Source organism: Sturnus vulgaris, chromosome 4, assembly GCF_052056855.1.
Source record: "Sturnus vulgaris isolate bStuVul1 chromosome 4, bStuVul1.hap1, whole genome shotgun sequence".
NCBI classification, from domain to species: domain Eukaryota; kingdom Metazoa; phylum Chordata; class Aves; order Passeriformes; family Sturnidae; genus Sturnus; species Sturnus vulgaris.
The window spans coordinates 56,471,056-56,491,768 of NC_142246.1; the positions used below are offsets into that span (position 1 = coordinate 56,471,056).

At 36.7% G+C, this 20,713-nt stretch overlaps 1 long non-coding RNA gene across 1 annotated transcript in view; it reads right to left on the minus strand.

Annotated features, from left to right (window-relative positions):
• Positions 1–3,715: 3,715 nt before the first annotated feature.
• Positions 3,716–20,713, minus strand: part of LOC148224035 (uncharacterized) — a 33,357-nt gene continuing 16,359 nt past the window's right edge. Inside the window, exons 3-6 of the long non-coding RNA XR_015803573.1 lie at positions 17,794–17,976; positions 15,087–15,166; positions 11,702–11,911; positions 3,716–4,785 (exon numbers count right to left, since the gene is read on the minus strand). This is a non-coding gene — a long non-coding RNA (uncharacterized LOC148224035). The remainder of the gene's footprint in view (positions 4,786–11,701; positions 11,912–15,086; positions 15,167–17,793; positions 17,977–20,713) is intronic.

Here is a 20,713-nt window from a genome sequence, read left to right on the forward strand (position 1 = left end):
AATTCAGGAAAATCTCTGTAACATTTCTTATCCCTACAAATAATGCACTGTCACAATCAAAGGAGATGAGTAGATTCTGTAAGGCAATCTCATGTATGCAATTATGTAGTGCTGCACAGGTAAACGTGTGGGGCTGTGATTCTACAGTAGTGTTAAAGGTTTAGGTTGTCTCCAGGGTATCTAAGCTTAGGATTTAAGTGCAAGGTTTTGTGTTGATTTTGCTTTATTGTTGTTAAGGTGTGCTTTGCTTATCACGCTTTAGTGATATGGTCTTGGACTGAAGTTTTTAGGCGCCTGCCATCCACAGCTATTCCTTCTCATACCAAAAGGGCAAGATGGAAGGAGGGAAGGAATAGCTTACTGTGAGTCAGCACAGGGGCAGGGACTTTTGGGAGAAGGAGCAGCATATGACAGCAAGCATGAAATAATGTTTTGATAGTCCCTTAGTCCAAACCAGTTTCCTTTGCATTTGAAACTGCTCTGAGCTGGCAATAATAAACGTAAAGATAATTACTGTTTTGAAGTACATAAAACACATTGTCATTCTAAAAAATCTTAATTTCTTCTTCTGTTTTGTGTTTTGACCCATGTCACTGTGAAAATGTCACTCAAATGCAGAGAATAATCCCTCTCCTCCTCTCAAACCTCATAACATCTTTTTCTTCTGCACTACATGAGTGCATATACAATGCATGCTCATGTGAAAGAGAGATTTGTCTGAACAACTCCTGGAATTTGTGCTGTTAATCATGAACAATGTCACAGATGGTGGGAAACCTCTAATGTGGGTTGGTGCCACTCTGTGTTTGTTGCTGTACAGGCATAGGAGTAAAAAGCCTGATTGACCAGGTCAAAAACCTGCAAGCATCACTTGGAATTTGTTTTAACTGATAAATCTGCAATTTAATCCATGGTGACAACTTCCCAAGGCTCCACTATTATCTGTACATATTTGCTCCTTACATAGTCTTGTTATGACAATTAGAGTCAGTGGACATGTAAAGGTTGCAGATGAGAACACTTCTACTGATGAGAATCAGCTCTAGAATTCCAATCCAGAACCCCCACATATAGGTCTAGAATCACTTGGAAGGATTTCCAACTGATTTATGTGTTATGCTTCTATTTCATCACATTGAAACTAGACAGAACAGAAACCATGCTTTCCCCACCTTTTAAATCAGAGTTTTTAAAATTCTTGCTGTTGGGTAATTTATATATCATCCCTTAAGACCTCACAGAACCCTTCAGATAGAGGAAGTTTTTAAGATGGGAGTGTGGTAGATAAATAATTTAAGGGGAATCTTTATATGTTTTAACTCCTTTGAGGCAAGCCAAATGTTTTCTTTGAGATTTATAGAAAAAACCTGGGGAAAAGAAAAAGAAAGGGATTTACATGTGGAATACAATATTACCTTGCAGAACACACAGTGATTCTGAAGAGTTTTCATTTGATTTGAGACAGTAATGCCCAAATGACACTTTAATATAAAACATGTTGCAACAAACATGAAAAGAGCAAGGCTACTATAGTTGGAGCTTTTAATGTTGCTTGTGGCTTCAGCATCATCTTCAAACCAACTGAAGTGTACTACAGCAAAACAAAATCCTGCTCAAGAGGGATCAAAAAGAAGACATAAAGGGCTAGACTAAATTATGAATTGAATGAAATAATTAATTTATTCAGTTACAGAAGCTGACAATCATAGTGAACGAGAGATGTGATGAATTTTTCAGTCTTTATCATCACTGAAACATTGGAAAGCCCTGGACATGTATTTTTCATTTTGTTGCACTGGGATAAAAAGGTTGTGTCAAAACTAAGGCCACTTCCAGGCATACATGATGCATTCTTTTGGAAAAAAACCCAAACAAGCCCAAACCCAAGAAAAAGCACAAAGCTAATAATTTTTATCTGACTTAAGGGGTGACACCTGACAGAGTGCCAAAGGATGTTAGCATTGCATGCAGAGGGTGAGACTGAACTGCCTCCTCTGGGCCCTACACACACCATTCCCTCTACCTCACACACCCTTTCTTCTAAAAAACAGTCCTTAACTTCACAGTGTGTTTGCCACAGCTCTTCTTCTCCTTGGTTTTATGCATGCAGTTCCCAGTTAGCATGGATCCATGTCTGTGAGAACTTCAGAATTCCACAGCCAAGCGCTGTTTTGGCAGTTCCAAGCTGCTGGAACAAAGTCGCGTTTCTGCTGGAGCTCCTTTCATTCCTGTACTCCCTCCCTCTGTGCAGTGAAGCCTTCAAGTTTTTTAAGTCTCTTTTTAAGTTGAGTGTACTTCAATATTACTTGACTATAAAGGAGGCACAGTTCAAACCAAGTTGCTTTTTATTTCAGCTGAGGTTATGACTATTGTGCTCTTCCAAAAATGTCTTCAGATAACCCATTTAATGGGAATTGATTTTTCTCTTTGGACATGAGTTTTGTAGCCTGCACTGAAAGTAATGGTACTGATCTACTTATTTTTAAATACATTTCAGGTCCTTCTGAACTCCTTCAGGAGGCCATTTAGGCATCTTCTCACTCTGGACTTATTAGAGCTAATGGAGTGGTTTTTTTGCTGAGCAGCCTTTAAAACCTCCTCAGGCTGAGGTGATTTGTAAACTTGATACATGCATTTCATCTACATTTTTATTATCTGCCAAGATGTAAACTACACTCCAGTGTCCTGGAATGCCATGTTCTGACCTCCTAGATAAATCATCATCCTTTCAATTATCATGGTAATATTGCTAATAAGTCTGTGGCAAAGAGGTTTGACTTTGGTCAAATCAGGGGGATTTGGACTTTGGGAATTAGTGATTGAGTAACCAAGGCTTTCAGTCTCACTTACTACAGTGTGAAGAGAAAAGAAGAAATGAAATATTTTTGATTTCCATGTCTTGAAAAGACTTGCTAATATTGGTGTGAAATTGAGAAAATGGCTCTTACACAAATGTGAAGTTTGAGGAGAGGGATGTTGAAAGAGAAGGCTGACTGAAAATGGATGAGGGAAAACAACAGTTGGTGTTCATTGAGGGAAGAACAGACTTGAAAAACTTAAATGAAAGATGTATTTTACAGCTAAGGAAGAGATTGAATAGGATGATAGCAATTGCATCTCAGAGCCATTTCTTTATTTTATTCGTTATTTTATTTAATTTTAATTTTTTCTATTAAATTACATTAGTTTGATTTTATTGTTACTTTTTTCATTTAATTTTAATTTCTAGTTCTCTTTTTTCTTTTCTTTTCTTTTCTTTTCTTTTCTTTTCTTTTCTTTTCTTTTCTTTTCTTTTCTTTTCTTTTCTTGTTTATTTTCATGAATTTGAAATTATTTTTCTTTTATGAGATTTTATAAAAAATGAAATTAAAATAAAAAATAAGAATAAGAATAATTTAAGGTAAATAAATTAACTTAAAATTAAAAAAATAAAATAAATGAAAGTAAATAAAAATAAAAATATAATTTGATAAAAATTTAAATAAAATTAAATAAATTTGAATAAATAAAAATGAATGTAATTTTAAAAAATAAAATAAGATAAAAATTAAATTAAAATTAAAAGGAAATTTTTAGTTTGATCAGTTTGGCTTTTTTTTGCCCTCTTTATTTACATCTTCCTAAGCAGAATCAAAATAATTCAAGCACAAATTCTAGAATTCAACCTAAGCTCAGAAGTGACTAGGCTCACTGGACTTTTAGAAGTACGGGAAGGCCTTTTAAGTGACTTTTCAGTTGGTATATTTACTGGGATTAAAATGTATTTTGCATTCCAAAGTGTCTGTCTTGAATATTTCTTTCAGAATATTAAATTGATTCTCTTTGTGCACAGCCCCTTTTCTAGAATGAAATACCGGTAATGAATGAGTTTTGCTAAAACTTTTAAAAACAATTTTTTATTCTGTTCTGTAAGTCTGAAGTGCAGGAGTTGCAGTGAAAAATGTCACCTTTAGTACACTGTGGTTTGCAGTGCTACTTCCTTGTTCAGTTTATGGCTTAACCTCTGATAGTGTGTAAATTCATTTTCAGTGTTGGGTTTTATTTCAGATTTTCTGTTTTTGCACATTTGCTTGTGACTTTGCTCATTAATCCGTTCCTTCTGCAGCTCCCGGGACTGTTACAGAAACTGAGATTTAAATTAACTTCAAGTCTAATGATTGTAAATGCAGTTCTAATTTTGCAATGCATAAGCAGTTAAGAAAAGATGAGCAACTGTTGGCACAAAATAGCAGTAGGTGTTCATGTGTTTAAGTAGGGATGCACCAAAGGTCAGAAATTAGTTTCATATTAAATGGTTTTGTTGTACTGGAGGTTAAAAAAGAGGGGGACAGCTCTCCACTTGGATACATGTATGAACTTACAAATGTATTTCCCCTTTCTCTCAATGATGCAAAACACAAAACCCTTGGGCAAGGTCCTAAATTATCACAAAAATGCCTCTTAAGAAGCAAATCAAGGTGTTTGTCATGCTGGCAGAGGAGTACAGGCATTATTACTGTTCCTCATGGTGAGTGGAACAGAAAGATCAGGAGCTGCCACCATCACACATGAAGAAGTGAAAGAGACCCCTTGCAGAAAAACAGGTTTTTATTTGAATGGGAGAATGAGGGAAAGGTCATTTTTATGGTTATTGAAGCAACAATTGTAACTGTATTAATGGCCACCAAAAAAAATTGCTGTAGTTAAGTTCACAGCAGGGCAAGGAAATAGATGCCAATCTTGAATTCGAGAATAAGACTTGGATGTGCTGCCTTTCAACTCATTTTACCACATTTGATCACTGACCTGAAAAAAAGAATAGCATTAGAGTGTGTCTGAAATCTAATTGTGCTTGGGTACAGTTAACTGGAACACTTGCTGCCAGCTTGACGCCAAGAAAATCATGCAGCAAATATTGATCCACGAAATTCCCAAAGGAAAAGGAATCAGCTCTTTGTCAGGTGCAGAATCTGATGCTAACCAAAAGAATGAGGTGAATTTCACAGGAAAACTCTTTTCTGAGTATTTTTTAGAGTGGATATGTAGGTGTTACTGTCATTTAATACCTTGAACCAGGGAAGCAATTGGGTGCTTCATGAATCCACCTTATTGAGGAATGTACTTAAGCACAAACTCAGTCTTTAAACTTGATTATATATTTTCCTTTCTGGAAAGGATGGGAAATATTTTATGACTTCTAAGGCAATCTTACCTCAGGAAGACCATACACACCTCACATGTCTAACAAGCTTTGTAACCCACTTTACTATTTCTAGATGTGAAATTGTTGTTAAGAAAGAGAGGAAGTGATGAAAGTGAACAGAGGGAGGAAGGGGTATGAGAATAAGGTGGTCGACTACAGATGCTTTCTTTCATAAAAATAATTCCTGTCCTCTGTGTGAGATCGTGACACATGGTTTGAAAGAGTAAAAAACTGCCTCTTTTTTTTTTTTTTTTTTCCCTTTTCTTCTGTAGAGGGAGTGCTAACAACAAATCTCTTTACCAGTGTTTGTCACACAGTGATACCATGGTCTAAACCAGAATGGCAGATCATGAGTGACTGAGATCAGGACACGAAGCAAGCTGTGAAGAGATTTACACTGTGAAAAGATTTACAATGTGAAATGTCTGGGATGTGAAAGCAAAATTTAATCTCTATGATATAAACAGTGTCACAACTATTATAATTATGCACTGAAGCAGGCTGAGATGAAGATTTTACTAACACTCTAAACTGTCCTTTCTTTGCTGATTTAAACCAGCAACAGAAATCATTCACAGGCTCATGTCTTTGTGCTGAGCAGCACTAAGTTAAAAGAGAAAATAAGAGAAAAAAAATAAAAATACCAAAACCCGATGAAGAATAGGATTGTCTTTGCTTTACATGAATGTTTCATTCTTCTGTCCATGGTACTGATAAATAAAATTAATAAATATGTGTTCTGCTTCTGGACAATTTACTGTTTAGTCACTCCTCAGCAGAAAATCTGCTCTTCCTTTTCACCTGGTTCCTGATCCACCAGGTTCTTCTTTGGTGGTCTTACAGAGAGCTCAAATCAAAATGTTCATAGCAAGCAGAACAAATTCCAAAACTCTTAAAATGGCTCAGCACCAAACTTTCTAGAAAGGAAAACTTTTTCAAAGACCCATAACAGGTGCTTTAGAGGGAAATGCTAGAGTGGAATGTGTAGCCCTTATCACACTGACTCCTGGCTGTTCATGTGTGATGGACTTTATCCTTCCAACATAAGATTTATATCCCCAATGTATGAAGTTCATAGCTCTGACAGACAGAGCAGGGAGTAGCTTTGTGGTGTTTCCTGCTTCCTCCAGGTCTGTGTGTGATGACCAGGTCGCTGCTGTTCACTCTCAGCAATGAGGGTTTTCTGCTTGGAGCAGGTCAATCCCATAACCAGCACCAGAACTGTAGAAGGTAGGACAGCAACTTCATGTCCTAGGACAGCTCATCCACAGAGTCTTTACTGTGGTTGAGAGACTGAATTGCAGCTGGTACTGTCTTCTGTGGTTTTCATGGGCTCCAAGTATTCCCAGGAGAAAGCTTTTACTTATACCTTCATTGTTTTGTTAAGGTTTGGGGTTTCGTGGTGATTTCTTGGAGCAGAGTTTTGCCGGCTGGATGTGGTGCTCAACTGCTGACTGGGATTCAGGCCAAATGGAAAATAGCAGCAAGATGACCTGCTCACAATAAGTAGAGCAAAGAGCTCTTGATTCTTGTGTGAATGGTTTAATCTGTTTTATACTGCAGTTTTCCATCAGTAAAACGGGATAATTGCATTCTACTGCCCTCAGGGGTGCTGTGAGGGTAAACACATTACAGGTTACAGAGTGCTCAGATGCATTGGCTGAGAGAACTCCTAAAATATTGGGAAACAGAACAATTTGCACAACAAATAGGCAAGTCTGAAGCAGAGACTGGAACGTGCTGGGCAGAGGCTTTGAAATTCGCTTTTCACCCCACACTCAGATTGAGTCTACAAATAACAGTAAGGCAAATGTAGTGCAAAATCAGGGTGTGCTGGTTCTGAGCTGGCTTTGTGCTGGCTGCTAGTGATATTACTGGTACTTTCCTGCCATCAAAGCCATTACAATTCTGCAGCAGCAGGGAAGGTACCCACAGCTGGGCTCCCTTGAACCCTGCTAACACACGCTATTCCCTATTAGTGCCTTGAAGCTGCAAAAAGGCTACAAGGCATAAACAAATCTTATGTTTTGTGGGGTTGGAGGGCATCCTTGGCCATGTTGGCCTATCTGGGGGATAGTATGGGTTCCTTGAAATCTTTTTTTCCAGGAGAAAATGCCAGATGATGAATGGATATTGAAATACTGCAATGACATGGAAGCATTCATGGGTTTGGTTTTGTTATGATGCAGTGGACAATTTAAAAATTCTAGGGCAAAAAGGTTTCCACAGTTGCAGGGACTTTTAGGAAAGTTCACAAACTGTAAAATATCTTCTATGAATAGATTTCTGCTGACTGGAAGGATACATTTCAGGATACAGGAAGAAGCTTTTCCATTGATTCCAGGGAATTTTATTGCAGGATGCAAGTGTAGGAAGAACATAGCCAGATTTGTGCAGAAAGTGCTAAGTGCCTTTTGGATAGAATTTGCAACTGCTAATGTTTTCTCACCTCTAAACCTTGCTGTAATGGCAGGCTTGCTGGGGAATGCTGTTCTCACTGGGTCAAGGTGAAGTAAAAATAAGGAATCTTTGCGGTCCCTACTGTGAGAGGTACAACTTGCTACTATTTTTCCTTCTGGCAGGACTTTGGAACTGACTGTATCCAACAAATGCAAATTACGTTGCTAATTTAATTAAGCAAGCCATATGAAATCAGAAAAAATTACAGTCCGTGGTCAAAAGCAGTTTTTTATTTATTGGCAGTACATCAATACCTAATTGAAAAAGATTACATAATTGCTTTTGATTGTGATTTAACCCCAGCAGGCAGTTTAGCCTCATACAGACACTAGTTCGGCCTCTCCTCCACAGGGAGATAGAGGATGAGAATGGTAAAAGTGTAAAAAATGGTTTGAGGTACAGTTTAATAGGTAAAGCAAAAGCTGTAGGCACAAGCAAAGCAAAAAAATCCAACACATGGCCCCTTAAAATCTATTATGAAGAAAATTAACTCTATCCCTACTTAAAAAAGTACAACAGAAGACAGACTATGATGTCTGCAAATCTATTTTTATCTTTATTATGGTAGAATCTGAGTATTTAATGACCTTTCATATACTTATCCTTAGAGCATGCCAGTGACACAGGACATTTTAAATCTGAAGGACAGTAAGGACAAGGGTCAGAACTTTGCTGTTTCAATCACCAGTAAGCAGGCTGCCACTAGCTGACTGCAGTTCAAGTTAGGACCACAACACAAGGCTTTTGCACTGTTATCACTTCTGTTATGCAAGCCAATGTAAGGACTAATGGAAAAAGTTAAATCTGGGAAGTGTTGTGACAGAGTGGAAAGTGTCTGACTCTGAACCTGAGATGCTGAAAGTGATTTCTGCGCTTCAGTTTTATCTCTTCTCTCATTTACTGATTTCCTATGGCCTGCCCTTGTACTTCCCCTCTTCCTCTTTTCTTGGCCAACAGGAAAACCTGCGAATGGTGAAGAGATGATCAGAAAACGGGGTACACTGTTTTTTTCTCTCTTCGGTTTAAGCTACACTTGTGTCAGTTTTCAGTGCTTGCTAACTGCCTTCCTTTCTCCCATCTTTAATATAACTGTCAGGATTCACATCAATCTGTCAAATATCACAGGCCAGAGTTCAATGCATATTTACTGGGGAACTGAGATTTGGGGACGGGGTGGCGAGCAGGGGAAGTTCTGAGCAACCTATGGCTTGATTTATGATTCAGATATCTCAGGACTTTAGAGTGCTGCTCTTTCCAGAGAAAGAGCAGAGAAAAGAGGTTGTGATATACTGTAAGTGGCTGTTTGCTTGGCTTCCACATTCAGAGTGAAAAAGTGTTTCTTGATGTTCAGGAGTAACCTCCTGTGTTTTTGTTTCTGTCCATCACTTCTGGTTCTGTCACTGAGAACCACTGAAAAGATACTGGCTATGCCATCCTTATACCTTGCCTTCAGGTATTATCTAGATTTAGTCAGATTAATCAGTTAATAAGGTCAGTAAGATTTAATGAGATTTAATAAGATTAAGTGGATTAATCATTAATAATAATCCCCCGCAAAAGTTCCTTTCTCCACAAAGAACAGTCCTATTTCAGCCTTTCCTCATAGGAGAGATAACCCAAACATTTGTGTGTATTCTGTTCAGTAAGTCCATGTCTTTCTCAGAGTTGCTCCTGTCCTAAAGCTCCATACCACAGCCCATGGCACCTGCTCTTGCCGGAGTTTAGGAGCTGGAGATTTGAGAAAAAGTAACAGAATCTGCTGCCAGAATTGCTTCTCAATCAATTGTAAGACATCGGAGTTGGCACTGTAATAGTGTGGAATGGAGTGACCACAGCACTACTTTTCAGCAGGACTGGAAAAAGTAGGGTGGGAATAAAGGCTCTAACTGTGACCTGACATGGACATTATTCTTTTCTGTCTGGGCTGACTTCAGTGGCATAAGCTGGTGCTGGTGAGTTTGGAATAACACGTGAGATAAATAAAGGAATGGGGTAAAAAGGAATTCTATTTTATATTAAAAAGCTGATTTAAATGCTGTTTTCGGTCATCCATGAATGTATGAGCTGACTCATACAGGACTGGAACAGCTTACATTTAGAGTTTTTTTGGTAGGTTGCTTGTTTACTTGTTTAGAGTTTTTTTTTTGTTTGTTTTACTTCTTTGGTATTTTTTTAAGACTGAGATCATAATTACTGTTGTGCCGTGCTGAAGAGAACCTGTCAACAGTACTGCAGCTTGATAACACTTATTTTGATGTTTTATAGTATTAGAAGATTTTGCAGGTAGATTTTTTGTGTGTTTGTTTTCAAGCAAAATTGTCATACAGAAGAACATTTTATTTACTCTGTGGTAGAAATCCACACATGAATTAGTAGACTAAGACTTACCATGGCATATTCCAATTTAGTCATAATGTATTTAAGTATTCAAATCCTTAAATAAATATTCAAATACTTAAATAAGCAGGTATCAGATACACAGAAAATGTTAAACTCCCTGAGAGATGAAGATATAGGGAATTTCCTGGAATAATGGAGTAGAAATTAAATTTAGCACTTAAAATTAAATACACAAACAGTACACATGATTCAGAATTTCAGCTGTGCTTTCAAAACTGCTTAAGGGAAATGAAAAAAATTAATAAAAGCAATATAATAAGGGAATGAAAGAAATAATTAAAACAACAAACAAAATAAAAACCCCAACAAACAAACCTGCACTTACAGCTAGAACTTTTGAAAGAAGAAAACTGTTTGCCAGCCCTGGTATACACTGCCATTTTATCTAAATAAAACTCAGTCATGTCCATTTGTTGGGAAATAGTGTGCTTCAGATGACAGTACTCCAGACATATAGTTCAGTAACCTCTGTGTGTGCACATTTAGAAGATTAAAGGTGGGCACTTCGAGCCTTTTAATGGTTGAAACATTAACTTAACATCAATCCTGCTTTTTCATGAATCAGTGCACTTTGCTTTCCAGTGTAGCATCCTGACTTCCTCAGAGATCACCTTGCTACTTAAAATACTCTCACAATTCAGAACTAACACCCCTGTGCAAACAGAGGGGAGCTTTTGGCTCTGGGCTGATTTCTCCTCACTCTTTCTGCTGTTCAACATTTCTGCCTTGGGTTTCTGTGCTGTCCTGTGAAGCCCTGTGGCATCCTTTCTGAAAAGACCTGTTGAAGTCATCTTTTCAAGATTATGAAAAGTTCTTCATGAAGTTGTCACCACAGACTGAATAAAGCCTGTCCTTTCATATATCAACAACTGTTGCCCTTTCAATGGTTTTATTTATCTTTATCACTTCCTCATCTTTTCTTTTTTCAAACTTTCATCAATACGTATTCTATTTCTTGACAACACACCATCGCAGCACCCTTATTTTAAATTAAAGCAATACAACTTTGTCCCCTGTCCTTATGTAAGTTTGCACAGCATTTCCTTCCCTTATTTTGCATGCATGTGCTTCCTCTGCTCTTGTTTCTGAAACCATGCTTTATTAGCTTCACCTCCACTCTACAGAGGTGTTCTTGTTACCAGCGATAGCACGTATTATCATTGCTTTCTTAATCCCCTGAGGACTGATAGAGGGTTAAAGCAAGAGCAGCATCCCCAGGAACTCAAAGATATTTTGCCCTGTATTATTTATGGTTAGATATAAATAATATTAGCTATACTGATGATTCTGTGGAAAAGACATTCTTCCTTCTTTGAATTAATTAGCTAATGCAGAGCTGAAGGTTGTCCAGCAGACACAAAAATAAGGTGCACTATCCTTCTTGAAATTAAAGAGCTGTGGGGGGAGGTAAACTGAAATTTGTTTACAATAAGTGATCATTCTTATTTTAATACATCAAGCTGTCAGGTTCTTTTGAAAATAGATGAGGTAATTTCAAAGCTAGCAATTAATTTTGTTTTTATTAATTGATGAATTGGTGACTATGGATTGCTAACCAAATAGCGCTTTTATTATTAATTTCCAACCTTTCTGTTCAAACTTTTTAAAACTCTCTATTGCAAGCTCTGGAATGCCTGTGTTACCTGTCTGCATGCTTACCTCAAAAAGGCCAGCTGTTATCTGGTCACAGGAGCATATCTGAGCAGTGACAAAGCTGTACATACAGTCACACTGGATCTTGCTGATGACCTGAGGCACTTCTGGTGCTGATCCATCCACTTCTGGTGGATTATGCAGCTGAATTACTTATACAGTTTGTAGCAGAAATCTTAGAAGATCCAATTTTGGGTCCAGGTGTCCAAGACTGCGCTTATAACGACAGTAAAGCAGAGCTTTTGGTTTAAATGTAGTGAGATTAATTTTCAGCCAGTCCATGGCTGGTGGTTCTGTTGGGGCCAGTAGAAGGTTTCCCACTCACGAATGGAATGACAAATATCTAAACTTTCTCCAAGGATGTTAAAAGACTCTATGCAATAATTGTGAGCTTTGGATCAGAGCCTGAGAGTCTCCAGGACTGAGCCATGACAGGACTCTTGGTAGTCCAGCCAGGAGCACAATGGTGGTTTTGAAGTCCTGGGAAACTGCAGGATATTCCTATTATTCTGAAGCAAAATATCAGTGAGGGAGTGGGGAACATGAGGAGGTTTGTTAGCAGCACTTAAGAGAAGGGAATGAAAAAGCAAGAGTAATTTAGAAGTTTCTCTGCCAATAGCTGCTTTATGGTGAAAAGCAAGGGGGAGGACTGGAAAGCCTATAGTTCTTTAGGTCAACAGATAGTGTCCATGATATTTTTTCACAAAAGGTAAGGCTTTTTACTGCAGTTTAGATCAGAAAAAGGAGATAAACCTGAAGATATGTCTGAAAAACAGTGAAGACTACTTCTCTAGCTACAAACACACAGCTTCCTCCTTCCTTTAAAAGAAGCACTCTTAAAGGCACAAACTTATGCTTTTATAATACTAACAGAATCCATTTGCAGGCCATACTCTCGTGTGTCACATAGTGTGTGACATCTCAATCCCCAAGCAATTCACTGAAGTATATATGAAATTAATAAGCATCTAATTCTCCTGTACATCATTGTCCTACCATTGGATGCAAATCAGCGGGAAACAAAGTTCAAAATATCTCTGATGCATTTTTCTCCCTTAAAAATTAGATATGCCAGGCAATGCACTTCAGACCTTGCTGGGTCTACTGACAGACTGTAGCACTTAGATGGTACTGCTGTGCTGGGCAATATATAAAGCTCTAAGTCAGAAACACAGGGTAATTAGTGTGGCAGAAGTGGTCCCTTAAGAGTATGCTATTTAATGATCAGCTTCCTATCATCATCATCATCATCATCATCATCATCATCACCATCATCGCATCTAATGGCTCACCAGCAGTCTTGCCTAAAGGTATTTATACTGAGTTTTGTGGTAATGTGCATGTCAGAATGCCAGCAATGAATTTTTGTGGCTAATTTAAAAGGCTGGGTTCTTTGCAGGACTTTTAGATATTCAGTTTCAGCACGTCCTTCATAGGGAAAGCTCACTAGTTTTTCACTGCTTAAAGAAAAACAAAAATCAGTAGATAATATCAGGCCTTTGCAGAATGAAACCCCAGAGAAAATAAAAAGAAACAAAATAAAATAAACAGGCGCTGAACCCTGATTTATCTGCAAACATGATTGTCAGGAAATAAGCAATTGTTTGGAGTCTTGGCATTGATGGTTTACTGAAGAACTGGCCACTGTGGATTTTAATTTTTTTTTTCATTTTCTTCTTGCCTATAGTTTAGTGTAGCTTTCATTGCGAAATGAATATGGCTTATTTTTTATTTCAAATATCTTACAAGCCAGTTTGAAAAATCAATAACACATAAAAAAAAATGATCAAGAAAAAAATGTTTAAATAAACCACCTGTCAACAAAGACAAATGCTAACTCATAGTTAATATGATAAAGGTAAAACTCTCTTTCTGTTTCGATAGTACTTTCCATATCTGTTTCTGTCATGCTGTTGATCAAACTCTGGATTTACCACAAGCCTTTTGTGAGTTCAAAAATAATACTAAAAATAGGCATAAATATATTTTTTTCCTTGCTATGTCTTGCAAATTTTAATAAATTGCCAGGAGTTTCATCTTCCTATGCACTGTTATCTCCAAGATCAGGGGATGTAAGTATAAGTAAGAATGTAAGTATATGTAAGTATAAGTAAGAATGACTAAGTTTAATGAGCTCTTGCTATTACTTCCAAAGGAAAGCATTTTGCCACTGTAAGTTACCACAATTCACCCCCTATCCCAAGGAGTCTTCAGACTGGATAACAAAACAAACATTCATTAAGACATTTGTTTTCAGAAGTTCTGAGTATTTCCTGTGGAACTTGTCCATATGCCTATATAGATGGGGTTTTTAAAGCCCAGTGCCTGCAGCCATATGAAAAATTAAAGAAAACTACCATTTTTTTCATCAGGACATTTTAAAACTTTTATCCTTTGTTTTTTTGACTAAAAGTCAACTTTAATAAGTTGGAGTTGAGTTCCTTTGGAAATGCGTTCAATGGGACTACTGAGCACTCTGGAAAACCTTTCTCTGTTCAAAGTTCTACTTAATTTATGTGAGTTTAGATCAGTGTTTCTTCGTTCTGTTTGTCAAATGTAAGAAATAATTCTCAAACATAGGTGGATGTTTTCCGTGTTGATGTTTAGCGAGTGAGTTGTAGCAGAAAAATAATTGTGAGGGCCGTTGTTATGCACATTATTATTTAAACCGTTTTTATCAAAGTGACACTATTCTCAAATTTGTATGCAAATCCCTGTTATCAATCATTGCAGAGTTTGTGTGAAACAGTGAGCAGTTGCATTTCCAAATAAAAGAAGTTGGCTGCAGACATGCTGGATGGTTTGTTTTGATGGTGAAGTATGAAAGTCTGGTAATGGTGACTGTCATCTCAGGGAAAAAAATGCCCTCCAGGAAGATTTGAGGTTTCATTTGCAAGGGCAAATATTCTCCTCTGCAGAACGAGCATTTTACCATGGCAAGACACCTACACGTTCCAGTAAGCAGATTCCCCAAATTATGTCTTTACTTGGTGCCTATTGCATTAGCACAGTCACCTTGTCATTCAAATCCCTGTAATGATCACTTCTGAAACATTTACACCCCGTGTTTGGCTGGCTGCTTGCTGCTTACTCAGTAGGAAGATTATTGATTGTGGGCGCTTATTAAGAAAGTACGGAGCAATAAGCTGTGAGAGCTGTTGATAATTCAAAAGGTGAAGCTGGCAATTATATAGGGATCAGGGGGATTATTATATGCAGGGCCTAGGAAAATATGACTGATGGATGTGGCACTGCTGTTATGACTGCTTGAAATAAAATGTATCATTATTGATTTCTTTTGTTGGTCTTTTTTATTGCATTTTAAATCTACATATTTTTCATGCAAACAGTCTATTCTGCACTAGAGCTGGAATATGCTGCTGTAACTTACTGATTGATGAATATATCCCTCTTTTACAGTATTTTCAGCTCTTGCTGCAGATTTTTTTCCAGTTTTTCACTCCACGGTCACTGTTGGAATAGGACAGAAATCAAGTGTCTGATTTTGAATTTTGCCACTTCCTATATTGCTGCTGTTACATCACTTTTAATGATTTTTCTTCTAATGATGAGAAAATGAAGAGTGAAAAAAAAAATTAAAAGCCCCATATTCTGGGGATCAAATATATAATAAATAGATTTTTAAATTATTAACTTTTACTTTCACCTGTTATGTCAGGTGGCATGTTCAGCCTTATAAAATTCTTCCTTGTTTTAATTACTTTTAACTAATTTCCTTAGTTTTGCATTAATGTTCCTCCTGCTCATTTCTTATGCCGTTTCCAGGTCTTAAATGTCTATATTAAATAATATCAGAGTTTATTAACATTATTAACACAGTGACATTCCCAGTGCAAAACACAGAAAAGCCTTCTCTTTTAAGAAAAGTCCACTGCCACAGCTTAATTTGTACCTTCATGAATACCACTCTGTTGGAAATCATCTCAGTTCCTAGAGTTTGTAAACCAATGTAGAATCTAGTTCAAGAAAGTGGATTTCCTTTTTGCTCTGCAAAACCACAAACAACCTGAATCCTTTTTTAAAGCAGAATACCAGATATTCAGGTGTTCTCTCTGTTTGGGAAAATGTCATATACCTTTTATTCAGAATTATTTTTTTTCTGGTAGTTTCCACTCTTAGCATTTGTCTAATAAACCCGGTTTTTACCTCCAGTGTGATTTTTGTTAATGGTGGAAAGAGGTGGGGAAAATAGCTTGAAAATTTTATGCAGTTGCATGACTTATTATTCTGCATAAAACTAATATTCTGCTAGACTTTCAGCTACATAAAACATTACAGCCCCCCCACTTGCTTGTCTACTATTTTTGCATGCAGGATTTGGTCCTCTTATCACAGCAAAAAATCTATTCAGTCATTATTTGGGTAAAGTTGACTTTTAGCCAAATCCAGAACGAGCCCCACAAGCCAGAGGCCTGATCAATACCACACTAACTGCTCCATTAATCCTCTTTTGCTGCTATTTCCCTCTCATCTTTCCAGGAGACTGTTGTTACCTCAGAACAGATAATTGATTTTTTTCTAGGTAATAAATGCAGCAGCTTTTCAAAGATACTTCCCACACAGCCCTGAACTGCAGGTCCCTATCATGATGTGACTGAGCAGAGCTGCTTCCTGATTATTCCAAAGCTGGATGTGCACCTAATGCAGAAATCCTCTGCTGATGTGATTACCAAATAAACCCAGCTGGCTGATATCTGGACATTTCCATCTCAGATACTGCAGTAAGACAAGCAGATTTGCATGTTCTCATATGCATGATTCATCTCTTATATAAAGGGCCTGATAATAGCAAAGGACTTTATTTATCAAGTTGGGGCTGGAAGAGTTCCTGGGCTTAAGGTTTTTGATTCAAGAGATGATTAGTGTGCTGCACACAAAAGCCTGAACTGTTTGGCCTGAAAGTCCTTGTACAACTATAAAAGCTGAGGAGAAAAGTTCAAGGTGAAAAAGATGTGCTTTTTGCCCTCAAAAAGGAGGCTATGTTCCTGTAACAGTAATGTAACACTAAGCACTTCCATTACTCTTAGGAACAGTGCTGACTTGCTTCAGTTTTGGACCACATTTGAGCTTCTTCGAAATTTTTACTGCTTTACTGTAAGAAGTTTCTCTTTGATTTAAAAAAAAAATTAAAAATCTCAGTTTATCTGTCTTTCCTTTAATTCCTAGGTACCTTGAACTAGGATGTGGGAGATAACTCCAGCAAAAGTAACAGGATTTCTCTATTGATGTTCCACAACCTCACAAACCAGGGGAAAAATCAGCTTGTGCTTATTTATTACATTTAGTATTTTTCTCCAAAAGACTTGCTGGTGTTACTGGCCTTTAATATTAGGAAGAATTTCTTAAAAAAAGAGGTGACTAGATATTGGAATGGGCTGCCCAGGGAGGTAGTAGAGTCAGAGCACTGGAAGTAGGACTTTTTCATGTAGCTGGGTCTATTATTGACTTTAAAACAAAGTCGTGGCCAATGGGAAATATGAAATCCTAACCTGATATGACTTAAATAAGCAAAAGTAGCTGAAAACAACAAAGACATTCTAAATTCGCTTAAAATACTCCCACACTGCCCCTTGGAGAAGCTGTAAAGTAAAGCAACTTTTGAGAGCATGACCATTCTGTGTTCAAAACAATCTCTTAAAAATAATAATTCTTGTTTTAGCATCCTGCTTACATTAGAAAAATTAAAAAGCAAAAGTAATTAATTTAGTTCATAGAACCCTGGGCACTGGGTCAAATGACAGTTATTCCAGTATTTATGTTTTGGGACAGTATCACCCAGCCACAGTTCTGCACAATGGCCAAAATAAATAAATAAATAAATACATAAGTAGATGAGGCTAAACTTGAGATCAAGTGCTAATCTACATTCAGAAAATAGGAAAAAAAAGGGGTAAATGAGAACTATGATTGAAATAAACCTTTGATATATGCTTTTTCTGTGCAGTTACTGCTTATCCTGTGCATTTCCCCCCAGCAAATAAAATTAATTACCAAAATGTCTGTAAACTTTTTGCTTAAATCAGAAGTCAGAGGGTGGTCAGATCATGATAGAGCAGGCCCTTGCTACAAAGACTCACCAAAATCTGAACATTGTTCAGGAAACTTCATGCTTCTCACCAGGGCTTGTCAGACTTTCTGTGTTTATAGAGGGATTTAGGGAAGTTTGCATGGTGCAGCACAGTTCAACATCAACAATGTAACTCCAAGTCTCCTTTTTCCATCTGATGCTAATATCACTCAAGAGAAAAATTTGTTCAGCTCTGCAAAAAAACCCCAAAACTGTATCACTAAAGTATTCCCTGAGTTGTAACTACTTTTCCTCATGTAGAATAAGATATAATACTTGCTACAAACACTGCTTATTCAAGTCAGAATGTCCATAATCAGTATTAAAAGCTCTTGTAGCTTTCAACGACCAATTTTGCCTCTGTCCAGATTTCTATATCCTGAGAATAGTAATTGCCTTTGTCAAGTATTGCTTATTGAACCTCAACAGATCCTCCTCGGTGTCTTACGACCTTAGAAATTATCCTCATGGCACCAAACAAGCAGATTAAAATTTCAGATTTTTCCTTCTGCAACTTTTAATAATTACTAGAGAGAGAGAATATAAGTAGATATGGTGCAAGGAAATGTTAAATTCATGTAATCTTTAGCTGAGAAGAATATATTGAAGATAAAAGAAAAAAAAGATTGCAAATTCATTTGAAAGCATTCTAAAAGGAAAAGTAAGGCTAATTGTCAGCAGAAAGTAAATTAAATTAAATTTAAATTTAATTTAAAATAAAGTGAAATTTAATAAAATAAAATACAATTAAATTAAAATTATATAAAACTAAAATAATACTTTATTTCTATTTTGTTTTCATTTATTTTAAATTACTTTTTTTTAATTATTAGATTTTCATTTTGTTTATTTTTTATTCTATTTTATTTTATTTTGCTTTGTTTTGTTTTGTTTTTTAAAATTTTATTTAATTTTAGTTGAGTTAGCCTGGTTTTTGGTTAAATCTACTTTTCTTTTGAGTGGAAAGTAGAAATCACAGTGCTCTTAAATGAAAGAATGAGACCAGCACTGAGCTGTTCCAAGCAGCTGATCCCCTCCCTCTCATTGCTCACCTTCATCTCATCTTCTTGGTATTTTTTCCGTGTTTCCATGCAGTAGTACTGAGAAAAGACACTTTTACAACATAACAGCAGAAAACTGGGTGATATTAGAATGAAATAGCACAGAGATTTCTTTATGCACACCACACCCCCCCCTCCGCTGATTTGGTTCATATTTGGAGCTTGTAAGCAGCAAGACCAAAATTATCAATCTATCAAGGGGAAAATTTATAGCTTGATCATAAAATATAGGGGAGAGCTCAAGGCAGCCAGCATTGTAATAAGGCTTATGATACTGTATTTTGGAAGTTCTTTAAGTTCTTCTAGAATAAAGAAGTATTTAGAACTTTTAACCTTTTAAGCAGAATTTCTGCTAAGCATAAATTTACTCTTGTTTCACAAAACAACTTCTAACAGTAAAATATATTTAAAATTTTGCATGCTAAATACATCAAATGCCCTTTATTCTACTTTTTCTTCAGTAAATGCATTTTATATCCTTACATTAGTCTGAGGAAAAATTTTGCTTGTTTTCAATATGGACAAACAGCAAAAAAACCAAAATGCACTGCCATGAAAAGTTAAATCCGGGTCTAATGGGTTTAACAAGAGAAACTAACTTTTGGATAACTTGGCATATGCTAGCCAACAGAAAGCTTTTCTGCAGAAGAGAAGTTTGAGGTTTAACTGTAAAGTATGAGAAAAAAACCTTTATTAATTTTGCCTCAGGAAATCAATTATTTGAGTTTCAATCTTTTTTAGGTGCATCTTTATTCTTTATATCCCTGTCTGGCTTGAGAAATAAACTCCCCATATACTTAGTCATATGATTTACAGGTTGTTGGTTTGACACACAAGGACAGTAAGTCAATAGCCTCTCTCTGAATATCCTACTGAGAGTTAGGGCTGTCTAATATTAGATGTGCAATCAGAGCCAATCTGCTGTTGAGGAGTTGTATCCTCTACTTTGTATAGAAGCACCAAATGCAGTAATTTCCCCAGAGTGTGCTGAAGTCTTGTCACTGAGAGGTGCAAGGAAATTTGGATGGAGTTCTGGAAAGTTCTGGATGACTTCATCAAAACCATAAGGGTATGACCTTGGTAAATCTTCATTTTTAGTTTCATTACAGACACTGGTTGAGCTCCTCGTATAAAGAGCATTAAAAACCCCCTTGACATATTCTTGTATGCTCAGTGTTTGTATGAAAATATCTACTGTAAATTACTTCTTTTAAAAAAACACTATTCCAGTTGAGAACAGAGTTTTAATACTGACTTCATTATTAAGGCTTTGGTCTGCTTCTGGTAAGAGAAGATATAGAATCTCTTGCCCTACTTCCACTTAGTTAACCATGTTGTTACCTTCAGGAAATTATTTTCCAAGTAAAACCCTATTGAGCGCTAGTTGTGCTGTAGCTTTTATTTCTTGACAAAAAAGAGTGAATATTTTAAAGATATTTCTCATTCCAGGAGAAAATTATCAATAACAAAGAATAACCATGCAAGTTGCTGATGTGAGAGAAATCTTGTGTATGTCAGATGAAAAATGCATCTTGGTGTGCAGAATATATTGCAAGGCTCTTCAGCTAAGAGCTACTTCAGTGATTGACTACCTCTCACAACAACTGAATCAGGATTAACAAAGATTGAAAAGTACTCTGTATTCCCAAAAGCATTCAAAAGTTTTAAGGAATTATTAAGATACTTGGAGGGGTTTTAGTAAAACTGCAGTGGACATAGCTGTGTCCAAGCTGCTCTGTGAGCCTCGTCACTGGGATCTGCCAAAGGTAAACCTAACCTTCATCAAAAGCAGTGATGGGTCCTGCAACAGTTTTGTCTGAATTGCAATCCATGATTAATCTCTCTGCTTTGATATTAGTGAGCTAGCAA